Raw genomic sequence first — 11,491 nt, 5'->3', positions numbered from 1 at the left:
GGTTGTGGGCGGGGCTAACGTGGAGCGTGTGTTGACGGTGTGGCGGGGCTAAGTCGGGGGGCGGGGTGGGTGGGGCAGGACGAGACGGGGCGGGGCCTAGGGGTGGCCTCTAGCCGGGGGCTCACTGAGGATACGGCCCGGGCGGTGGAGACCCTGCGGGGGCCGAGGCGGTGTCCGCGCGAGATGGCGTGGGATCGCAGGCCGGGCCCAGTTTGCTCGACTTCAGAGGAAATTGCTCCTGGCTTCATTTCTTCAAAAGCCTTGAAAAAAGCCAGCGGACCTTGCAGGAAGAGCGCTTTCCCCCGGAGGGCGGGTTGTCCCCCTAAATGTCCGGGTTTTACTCCCGCGCTCCATCGGGCCTCCCCTCACGGTGAAATTAGGTTGCTTGGTCCGGCTCCTGCGCTAGCGCTTCTTTCCCCCGACGCTGGCCCTGCTAACCAGGTATCCATCGCACCAGCAACCGCAAGGTCTATGGAGAGCCGCCTACTCCCAAAGCGCTCTGCCCAGCGCTGTGGTCAATGCAGAGCTATGCCTGGGCTCTGTCCGTACGTCCAGGTGAGAAATGCAAGTGTGCATAAAAATTAAGGGCAACTTTTGAAATGCTCTCGGAACGTGGGCGGCACCCAGGTGGTTGAGCACACTTTCTGGTAAAGCTTTGAGCCTTTGGTAGGCGGACCCGGAAATGGGAGATAGATGTCCGTCTCAGACCTCAGAAAGTTGGCTCGGATGAGGCTGTTGGCCCACCCTTTCCGAATCCCGAAACCATCCTTGGGCCTGCTCTAGCATTGTGATGGGTGGGGGCTTGAGAGCTTACTTAGGTCTTGCTAGCAAGCAGCCAGCTCCAACAAGTGCCTGGGGGTACCCCAGCTACTTAGCCCTCTATCACGGGCAAATAATAACACCGTCCACCCGACCAAGGTCGCTGAAGTCTTGTGGGAGAATCTGTCTGCCCCTCTCACTAGGATGTGGGAAACAAAGGCAGAGGGAATGTAGATAAAATTAAATCTCCTTCTAACCTGCTGCCCTTTGACAAATACTTGAGATAGGCAGATTGTAACATTCCTCCGGGATCCTGAGAGTCTTCTTTAATATATGAAAGTCCTTTTAGAATCTCCCTTACCTTTACTTCTCCCAACCCTAAGGTATAAAATCACTTGCTCCTGATAATCCTGGGGCAGCAGGAAGCGGTGGCAGCAGCTCTTTCTTCCCATGGGTCCTGTCCTGGTGCTTTAATAAGACCACCATTTTGTACAGATGACATCTCAAGAGTTCTTTCTTGGCCGTCGACATTCACAAAAATCGACATCAGCTACACCAGGGCAAACTCCAGGATGCGATTAGCCCCAGCTGTACATTTCCAAAAATGGATGTATTGGATCTAGAATTACACCGGGGGGCCCTGGCACAAACCATCTGAAAGGGGCTCTGCACAGCCTTGGACACCCCCTATCAGGAGAGGTGAGGCAGGACCCCTCCTCCTGGTGCCCTTCCATTCTCCGGTGGGAAGCCTTAGGTGGAATATGGCCTAAAACCATTTTTAAGGAAGAGAAACAGGTTCCCAAAGGCACCGTTGTCTGCCAGTGTTCCTGCCCATCGCGGAGAGGCTGCAGCACACATTAAGCAGGTCAATTTCAGTCCCTTTTTCTCAACCCTTGGCTTGGAAGCATTGCCCATAGGCCCACCAGTGCACGCCAAGCTGGCGGATTTCTGTGTCTGTCCAAGTAAGAGTCTTCTCTATCTCAGTAGCCTCCTTAGGGCACACAAATACTTAGAAAATCTTTGAAATTAAAGTTCTTTACGTTGAGCCAAATCAGCTGCTTAGTGAAAAGATAAACGGCAAAATGGGAGAAAATAATGGCGAGTCACATCAAAAACAAATCTCTTTGGTATATAAAGAGCTCACAATTCAATAGGAAAAGGACCAAAATAGAAAACGGCCAAGGCTCTGAAAATGTGGTTCTCTGAAGAGGAAATACAAATGCTTTATAAACATATGACAGATTACTTAAGCTCACTCAAAATGAGATAAATATAAATTAAAACTACACATGGACGGGGGCGCCTGGGTGGTGCAGTCGTTAAGCGTCTGCCTTCGGCTCAGGGCGTGATCCCAGCGTTCTGGGATCGAGCCCCACATCAGGCTCCTCCGCTGGGAGCCTGCTTCTTCCTCTCCCACGCCCCCTGCCTGTGTTCCCTCTTTCGCTGGCTGTCTCTCTGTCAAATAAATAAATAAATAAATAAATAAATAAATAAATAAATAAAATCTTTAAAAAAAAAAAACTACACATGGGGCGTCTGGGTGGCTCAGTCTGTTAAGCATCAGATGCGATTTTGGCTCAAGTCTTGATCTCAGGGTTGTGAGATTGAGTCCCCCATCAGGTTCCGTGCTGGGCATGGAGCCTGTTTAAGAATCTTTCACCCTGTCCCTCTGCCTCTCTCTCTCTCTAAAAAAAAAAACAAACACAAACTACAAGATACCACCTTGTGCCTATCAGGTTGGGAAAAAAAGTGACAGCCGGTGAAGGCAAGGCTGTGTGGAAATAGATACCCTCTTTAGTTACTCCAGGAGGGTGAAATTGGCACATCTCCTACAAGGGCAACATGGCAGTAACTATCAAAATCAAAATGCATATTGTCTTTAACCCAATAATTCAACTTTTATCATTCTTGCTGTATTTTATTAACCTGCCTCCTTTCTGTGATTCCTAACGCTGACATTTAGTGGCTTCAACTGCAATTTCATGAGATGAAGAATTCTTCCTAATTTGTCTCTTTGTTTTTCTTGCTATGGGTTTTGTAGTAACAAGGAATCAAGCAACTTCTGCTGGAGTTGAATCAGAAAATCCTTAAACATCCTTTACGTGACAGTGAAATTTCATGCTGAACATTATCAGCTCCTGCTAGAAAAGTATCAAGAATTTTCAACAGTTCAGCTTTATTTAGAATTGCTTTGATCAGAACAGTATACATGTGTTGGGTGAAGTCGTGCAGTAAACTAATTTTTTAGAGATGAGGAAGTGGATTTAAAAAGAAAACCAGTTCATTCTTGGTTTTGCTATTTGTAAATGGGAATTTGGGGAAGTGGTTATAAACTGGAATTTTCAGGGAATTTGAATGATGAGTCACACTTCCAGTCTGGTAGGTTTTCAATCACTGATAACCTTATTTGGAGACGTGGCCATTTTATTTAGCATTTTAGCTGGAAGAGAACTCAAAGGACAGAGTAACCAAGCAAGTGGTGAGGGAGATTTGTTTCCCCCTGATTGGGCATACATAATTTCAGTCCCCCTGGAAGATGATAGAAGCTGAAAGAAATTCTGGAAGTATCAGATATGAGAGTTGCTCTGATTCCCAGGAAACATGGGCTGGGAGGCTGGATCTCAGGCACTGAGAGATTGGGTCTTGGGATTAAGCCCCACGTCCATGTCGTCCATGCCGGGCTCTGCACTCAGTAGGGAGTCTGCTTCAGGATTCTCTCTCTGCCTTTGCCCCATGGGCTTGGCTGCTCACCTGACTCAGGTGGAATCCCTCTGAGAGCATGCAGTCCTCAGGTTCTGCGTCCCGGGTTCGAATCTCCGGCATGCTCTGCTCCCAGATGTTTAACCCAAGTACCTCTGTTCATCTGTGTCCCAAGAGGTGAGTAGGTTATGTTCCAACTCTAAAAAGAAAAGAAATAAGGGCAGAGGTGATAAAGTAAATCAAACCATGGTATTCATACTATCTAAATAAATTCAGAATAATCTTTTTTATCACTTAACCTATTTTAATGTTAAAAAGAATTTGATGTACAATATTAGTTTTGTGATTTTAAGTCCAAGGGTGAATGAAAACTAAGATGAACACAGTGGCAAGAAAGTAGCTAGGCATTGCTGTAAGCTTACAGTTTGAGAGCCTTCTGTGGAATGCTAAACTACTTTACTTTGTTTCTTTACTTGATTCCAGAAAACATTGACAAATCACATGGTATGCATGACAGGTAAAAAGGTAAAATCATTGATTTAGGTCATTATCTCAGAGTAGGGAGATGGAGCCCCGCATCGGGCTCTGCATTCAGCAGAGAGTGGGATTGAGATTCTCTCTCTCTGCCCCTCCCCCCTGCTTGTGTGCTCTCTCCCTCTCTAAAATAACTCTTTTTAAGAAATGGGAAAATCAGAAATCTCCACCATCCCTATTTTCTTAAAAAAAAAAAACACCTATTTCCTAAAACTTTGGGGAATGTCTAATTCAACCGGTGGTTTTGTTTTTTTTTAAGATATATCTATTTATTTTGAGAGACAGCAAAGACACAGGGGGGAGGGGCAGAGGGAGAGAGAGAATCCTCCAAGCAGACTCCCCACTGAGCCCAGAGCCCCGACATGGAGACGGGGCTCAATCCCACAACCCTGAGATCATGACCTAGGCCAAAATCAAGAGTTGGTCACTTAACCGACTGACCCACCCAGGCGCCCCTTGTTGCCTCTTTTGAGCTGGTTATCATATCTGCTTTGTTCCCTCATGAGTTCAGTAAAATCTTTAACACATGTTCATTTTTATATCTGAATATGAGTGATGATTTTACTTTTATTCTGAAACTTTAACACTCTTTATGCCCTGAAAAAAGATGGCCACTGCACCTCCAGGCATTATATCCACGGTCCAGACGAGAAGAAGGAAGGGCAAAGAATGAAAAGCGTGTGTCAACTAAGTCTGCCCATTTCTATTAGGAAAACAAGAGCTTAATCAGAAGCCCCACCCCTTAAACTTCCTACTTGAGTAGAAAAAATGTCACTAGAAAGTCAATAGACTAGAAAAAAAAATAGCCACTACTATTTGCATGTCATCTCGGAGGATCGTGGCTTACCCCCTTAAAAAAGAATTGGTAATCTCTTAGGAAGGAAGAAGAGGGGAACAGACTTTGAGTAGCTGTCAGCAGCAGCTCGCTCCACAAGCAGTCTTTTAGGCAAAGCTTCAGGTCAACGATACCTAAAACTTGTTCCCAACTTTCCCTTTCTTCACCCTCCAACTGCCACACCTCCGCCTCTGCCCACTTCCTCACAAGTACTAATTACCAAGCAGCTCCAGCTACTAAGTGATTGATCCTAATGCGTCAGATATTTAGCATGTTACCCCAAAGAGGGGATTAAATAGCAATCGCAGTGCTTAATACAGAAAAGCAGGTTGGTAATGGAATTGCTGTAATCGGGGATAGTCTTGCAAGGGAGCCTGTGAGGAGAGTCAGGCCAGAAGAGGGGAGCCCTTCCCCTTGTTCCCTACTCTCTTGGCCATGCCTGTATCACCTGCTCAAAGAGGCAACCAAACCCGAGAGATTTGCTGAATAGTTTAGGAATACTATTTAACAAATTTTTCTTATTTTTTTAATTTTTAAAAAATTTTTAAAGTTTTTATTTATTTGAGAGAGAGAGAGAGAGAAAATGACTAGTCGGGGGAGGGGCAGAGGGAGAGGAAGAAGCCGACTCCCTACTGGGCTGGGCTTCATCCCAGGACCCTGAGATCATGACCTGAGCTGAAGGCAGACGCTTAGCCAATGGAGCCACCCAAGCGCCCCTTCTTATTTTATTATTAAAAAAATATTAAATAATAAAGTGAGAGGATAAATATAAATCCCCCATGTTTCATTAACTAAACTACAACCATTATTAACTTTTCCATGTAAATCTTTCTTAATAAGAGCTTTTCTTATATATATATATATAAAAATCCCATATATGCAATTTTAATCATACATTTAAAAATTAATGTATCTGAAGAGTTTTTATTATTATTTCATACTTTCATAAATATAATTTCAATAGCTACCCAATATCTCACCAAGTAGGAATACAATAGACCAGCCCATCATCTCCTACTGTTGGTCATTTGCATTTGTGTTAGAATACAGATTTGCCTGCTGGAACAGACTCAAAATAACAAAGGGAAATTGAAATTCTGTCTGCTCTTCTAAGAGCCCCGGGCTGAAATGGTGGCCCCAAGTTGCAAGGAAACACTCTTTCCATCTCCGTGGGCTGCCAGCTGCAGGGCGCAGCCCTCCTGCACGGAGTACCTGGTGGCTCCTTAGCACGTCCACATTCTAAGCAGAGAGAAGTGAAAAGGCGAAGGGAGGGAGGGGGCTCAGTCGGAAGTCACGTGCTTCACACCTTACGTCTCCATTGGCCAGCACTTGGTCACCTGGTCACACAGGCGCAAAGGAGGCTGGGAAACGCAGAACTCAATCTCGATAGCCCTGTGCCAACCCAAGTCAGGGATGCCGTTACAATGAGAGGGACAGAGAAATAGATATTGATTGGGGAGGGCTAGTTGCAAGGTTGTTGCTAATTATTCATTATTTATAATGGTGAAGGTCATCTCTGATGTGAAGCTTTTTCTAAGGGTGTTTTGTTGTGTTTGTTAGTTCTGTTTTGTTCAGTGATATTGCTGTAGGTTACTACATTAAGGGTACAAATCCTAGACCTCCTACACTTCCTGATAACTTTATCTCTTTCAACAGAATGAGATATTATAATTGTTTTTAAGGATTTTATTTATTTACTTTAGAGAGAGAGACAGCAAGAGAGAGCAGAGGCAGAGGGAGAGGGAGAAGCAGGCTCCCCGCTGAGCAGGGAGCCGATCGTGGGGCTCAATCCCAGGACCCCAGCATCAGCGGAAGAGAGATGCTTAGCCAACTGAGCCACCCAAGCACCCCTAGATACTATAATTTTTTTTAAATGGCTTTTTCATGGGAAAAAGAAGGAAGAAGAGGGGGAGAAGAGATGAAGAGAAGGGAAAAGAGAGCTTACATTCTTAACGACTAATGCTTACTCATTGCTTTCATTGCTTCATTGTTCCTGTGTTTTTCTTGTTTGCAGAACACATACAGATGAATTTGCACAATTTTGAATAGAGTGTAACTCTAATAAGGAAAAAGTAAAACGAAACCAAATGCTCATCGATAGAGGGCAAGGAGAAATAAATGAGAGGAAGTTCTTACTACGGAACACTATAGCATTCATCAGAAAGGACAGAATAGATTTGCATGCATGTCGGACAGTGGAAGGTACAAAACTGTAAGAAGCAAGTTCCTGAACAGTATAACTATGACAGTGCTGTTAATACACACTGTGTAAGTGTGTATGTGTGCTTATCAACACACGTATCTCTAAGACCATCGAATCCAGAAAGGTATTCACCAAGAAGGATAGAGGAGGGGGTGAAGAGGGACTTGCAATTTTACTCTGTCTACTTCAAAACTTTTCACTTTGACAAGTGTGTATTACTTCTAGTTAAAAGTTAAAAAGGGAAAAGATAGGAAAATATAACATGATAACAGGTTCATTTTGCATTTGATTCTATAGCATTTTTTAGGACTTTTTATTTTCAAAATTTTCTATAATGAACATATGGATTCTATACAATTTTTAAAAAGATTTTGTTTTATTTATTTGAGAGAGAGAGAGTGAGAGCATGAGCAGGGTGAGGGGCAGGGGGAGAGGGCAAGAGAGAATCTCAAGCAGCCTCCCCACTGAGCACAGAGCCCAGTGTGGGGCTCGATCCCACACCACCAGAACTGAAATCAAGAGTCAGACACTCAACCGACTGAGCCACCCAGGTGCCCCTTGATTCTATACTATTTTATTTGCTATCTTAATGTATAGAATTCTTGTCTCCCCAAGTAAATTAACAGCCTTTGAGGGAAGACAGACTACATCTTAAATTTCTATTTCTTGCACCAGTGCCTAGCACAGTGATGAACACAGCAGATCCTTAGTCAACATTATTAATATATAATACTTCCCTAGGAGCACTTATTTGAAATTTCTATCCTCTGATTGCCCCATAAATTTCAAGATGAATCTATTTCTAGCACATTACATGAACACAGAAATATGTATCGTCTCTGCTAGCAACCACATATGCCTTTCCCATGATATGAAGACAGGGGCAGAACAGAAGGGACCGCCAAGAGGGACTGCTGATTGGTTCAAAGAGACTGCAACATGGGAGGTAAGTGAGGCAGGAGAGGCCCGCCAGACTGGGAGAGGATGCTGGATGAGAATAGGTCCAGCAGTGTTCAAGATGACAGAGAGGGACATCCCAGGGAGCACTGAATAATAGCAACAGAAGTCTAGACTTCCTATTCTAGGAGATCAGAGAGTTTGTTTTGTTTTGTTGGTAAAAGAGTGGCAGGGTAGAAGAGGCGTAAGGAAGACCAATCCGATAACCATGTGCAGGAAGGACTATAGAGGGGTCTGGATGTCCCTGCCATGTTTCAGGTACAAAGAGATACAGACCTGGCTAAAGGTAGTTAATGGAGGGGCACCTGGGTGGCTCAGTCGGTTAAACAGCCCACCCTTGATTTTTCGGCTCAGGTCATGATATCAGGGTTTTTAGATCGGAGCCCTGTGCGGGGTTCCCTGCTCAGTAGGGAGTCTGCTTAAAGATTCTCTCTCTACTCTTCCTCCCTCATCCACCCCCCTCCCCGTGCGCATGAGTGCTCTCTCTCTCTCTCTCTCTCTCTCTCTCTCTCAAAAAAAAAGTAGTTAATGGAAAGAAAGAAATGGATGCAAATGCTTATAAGGGAAAGTAATTTACAGTGACTAGTGATTACCTAGATGCAGGATGAAGGAGCAGGTCAAGTTTTACTTAATTTTGTTGTAATGTGCTTTCACACGTAGATAATATAACTGAATTCAAACCCTCAGAGGACATCGCTCAGAGGCTTTCATCCAGCTTTAATCAGCATCTCAACATTGACCACTCTTGCAGGTGTTCTTAGCTGCAGAGCCCCAAATGCATTGTAAGCAGTGGACACGGAACTGTGTTTGGTCAGGAATGTGTCCTACTCTGGCAAACTGGAAAATAAAAACAACCTCATTCACCTCATTAAGGGAGGTATTTCCAATGAAAATTGACTTTTTATGTTTAACAATTATCAAAATTTGCAACATTTTTATGTTGATTTAATGAGATATATGTTTACTAATAATGGCAATGACAACCCTAACGGGAAGAAACTTCTCAGTACTTAGAGACTCATGTCATAGGATATAAAATTTCCTTAAATTTTAATTTGTATTCTTGTTGCTGAGACGTATTCTACCAGGATAAAATTAGATGAGGGAAGTGAATGGAAAGATAAGTTTATGAAGAAAAAGGAAATTAAAAGAGAGCTTCATGTATTTTTAAATGGTGGGTATCAAGTTGCTATGGTATTTAGATATCACTGAACATAGAGCCAAGAGTTACATAAGAGTTTTGTTTTAAAAAATATGTATAATGACACTAGACAGGGAATTGCACCTCTTGCAGCCATTTTAACTTGTGAGGAAAAATTCTAGGTGGAAAATCAAAATTTGTGAAGGGTAACTTGAAGACAGCACAGGCCCGAATTTCAGCATCATCCTTAGTTTAGGGCTCTCTCTTGTGGTGAAATTCGGAACTTGTGTTGGCTCGCAGCTCAAGGAAGTATCTAGCAGGATCTAAAAGTGGCAGAATCTACAAGCCACACCCTTCCTGCTGTATTCTCTGGAACCATCTCTACAAAACTTGAGCCAGAACGGATTAGGACACCTGTTCATACTGAGCCATTGTGTCCTATTTCCACCTTGGCTCCCTTTCCCACAAAAGCAAGGAGAGATTTCACTCCCCTGGCCAAGCCCAGAATCAGGCAGGAAAGAGCAGGACAGAATGGTCCCCTGCACACCTCACCAAGCAGGATCCTTGAAGATTGTTCATTAATCTGACACATGTTTATTGAGTGCCTACTATGTGCAGTCGTGAAACTCCATGATCTACCCGTGGGCTGCCATCCGCTAGTAGAATCTGCCCTCTACTTCTCCCTTTTGAAAAGTTTAAAGAGGGGTGCCTGGGTGGCTCAGTCTGTCAGGAGGCCAACTTGATTTCAGCCCAGGTCATGATCCCAGGGTCCTAGGATTGAGCCCCTCTTTGGGCTCACTGCTCAGCAGGGAGCCCACTTCCTCTCCCTCTGCCTGCTGCTCCCCCTGCTTGTGCTCTCTCTCTCTGTCAAACAAATAAATAAAATCTTTTAAAAATAAATAAATTAAAAAGAAAAAGAAAACCACAGGCCCAAAATGGGGTCGCGTAGGTTAAGGCCCCAAGTCGGTAAACGAAGACTTAATACCTAACCTGACTTGCAGTTTCAACCCTCCAGAAATGTGACCTTTAACCAGTCATCGTGGGAATTTCCTGATCGGCACTAGGATAGACCCCCACTCCCTTGCACCTTGCCTAAAACAATGGATTCTTTGCTAATAATTTCCTTTTTTTCCACTCCCTCTCTACATTTAAAGACCTGTCCTTTTCTGTAGCCTTTTGGTACTCTTGTCTACTTCCTAGACAGGATGCTGCCCAGTTCATGAATTGGTTTAAAAAGTTAACTAGATCCTTAAAATTTACTCCATTGAATTTTTGTTATTAAATATCAGCAATAACAAACAACCATAAGATTTTATCCCCCAAAATTAAAATGACCCACAATTAATTTATTTTTTAAATTAAATTTAATTTTATTTAAATTCAATTAATTAGTATACAGTGTATTATTGGTTTCAGAGGTAGAGTTCAGTGATTCATCAGTCTTATATAATACCCAGTGCTCATTACATCACCTGCCCTCCTTAATGCCCATCACCCAATTACCCCATCCCCCCTCCCACCTCCCCTCCAGCAACCCTCAGTTTGTTCTCTATAGTTAAGAGTCTACTTTCGGGCACCTGGGTGGCTCAGTCAGTTAAGTGTCTGCCTTTGATTCAGGTCATGATCCCAGGGTCCTGGGATCGAGGCCCGCATTAGGCTCCCTCCTCCGTGGGGAGCCTGCTTCACCCTCTCTCTTTGCCTCCCACTCCCCTTGTTTATGCTCTCTGTCTGTCAAATAAATAAATAATATCTTTTTTTAAAAAGTCTCCTTTTTTTTTTAGGAACCCTAGTTAAGAATCTCTTCTGGTCTGTTTCCCTCTCTGAGTTCATCTTACTCTATTTTTCCTTTCTTTTCCCTATGATACTCTGTTTTGTTTCTTAAATTTCACATATGAGTGAAATGATATGATAATTGGCTTTCTATGATTGACTTATTTTGCTCAGCATAATACCTTCTTGTTCCACCCACGTTGTTGTAAATGGCAAGATTTCATTCTTTTTGTTGGCTGAGAAATATTCCATTACACACACACCCCACATCTTCTTTATCCATTCATCCATCGATGGACATCTGGGCTCTTTCCATAGTTTGGCTATTGTGGGCATTGCTGTTATAAACATTGGGGTGCAGGTGCCCCTTCAGATCACTACATTTGTATCTTTGGGGTAAATACCCAGTAGTGCAATTGCTGGGTCATAGGGTAGCTCTATTTTTTNCTTTCTGAGGAACCTCCACACTGTTTTCCAGAGTGGCTGCACCAGTTTGCATTCCCACCAACAGTGTAGGAGGGCTCCCCTTTCTCCACATCCTCTCCAACATCTGTTGTTTCCTGAGTTGTTAATTTTAGCCATTCTGAATGGT

At 43.6% G+C, this 11,491-nt stretch overlaps 1 long non-coding RNA gene across 1 annotated transcript in view; it reads left to right on the top strand.

Annotated features, from left to right (window-relative positions):
- The first annotated feature begins 2,981 nt into the window (after nucleotides 1-2,981).
- LOC117795343 overlaps nucleotides 2,982-11,491 on the top strand; it is a 20,828-nt gene continuing 12,318 nt past the window's right edge. The window contains exon 1 of the long non-coding RNA XR_004619317.1: nucleotides 2,982-3,636. This is a non-coding gene — a long non-coding RNA (uncharacterized LOC117795343). The remainder of the gene's footprint in view (nucleotides 3,637-11,491) is intronic.

This window comes from Ailuropoda melanoleuca, chromosome 1 (assembly GCF_002007445.2).
Source record: "Ailuropoda melanoleuca isolate Jingjing chromosome 1, ASM200744v2, whole genome shotgun sequence".
In the NCBI taxonomy this organism is placed as follows: Eukaryota; Metazoa; Chordata; class Mammalia; order Carnivora; family Ursidae; genus Ailuropoda; species Ailuropoda melanoleuca.
The sequence above is the reverse complement of the archived record's forward strand: the minus strand, read 5'-3'. Positions and strand labels throughout refer to the sequence as shown.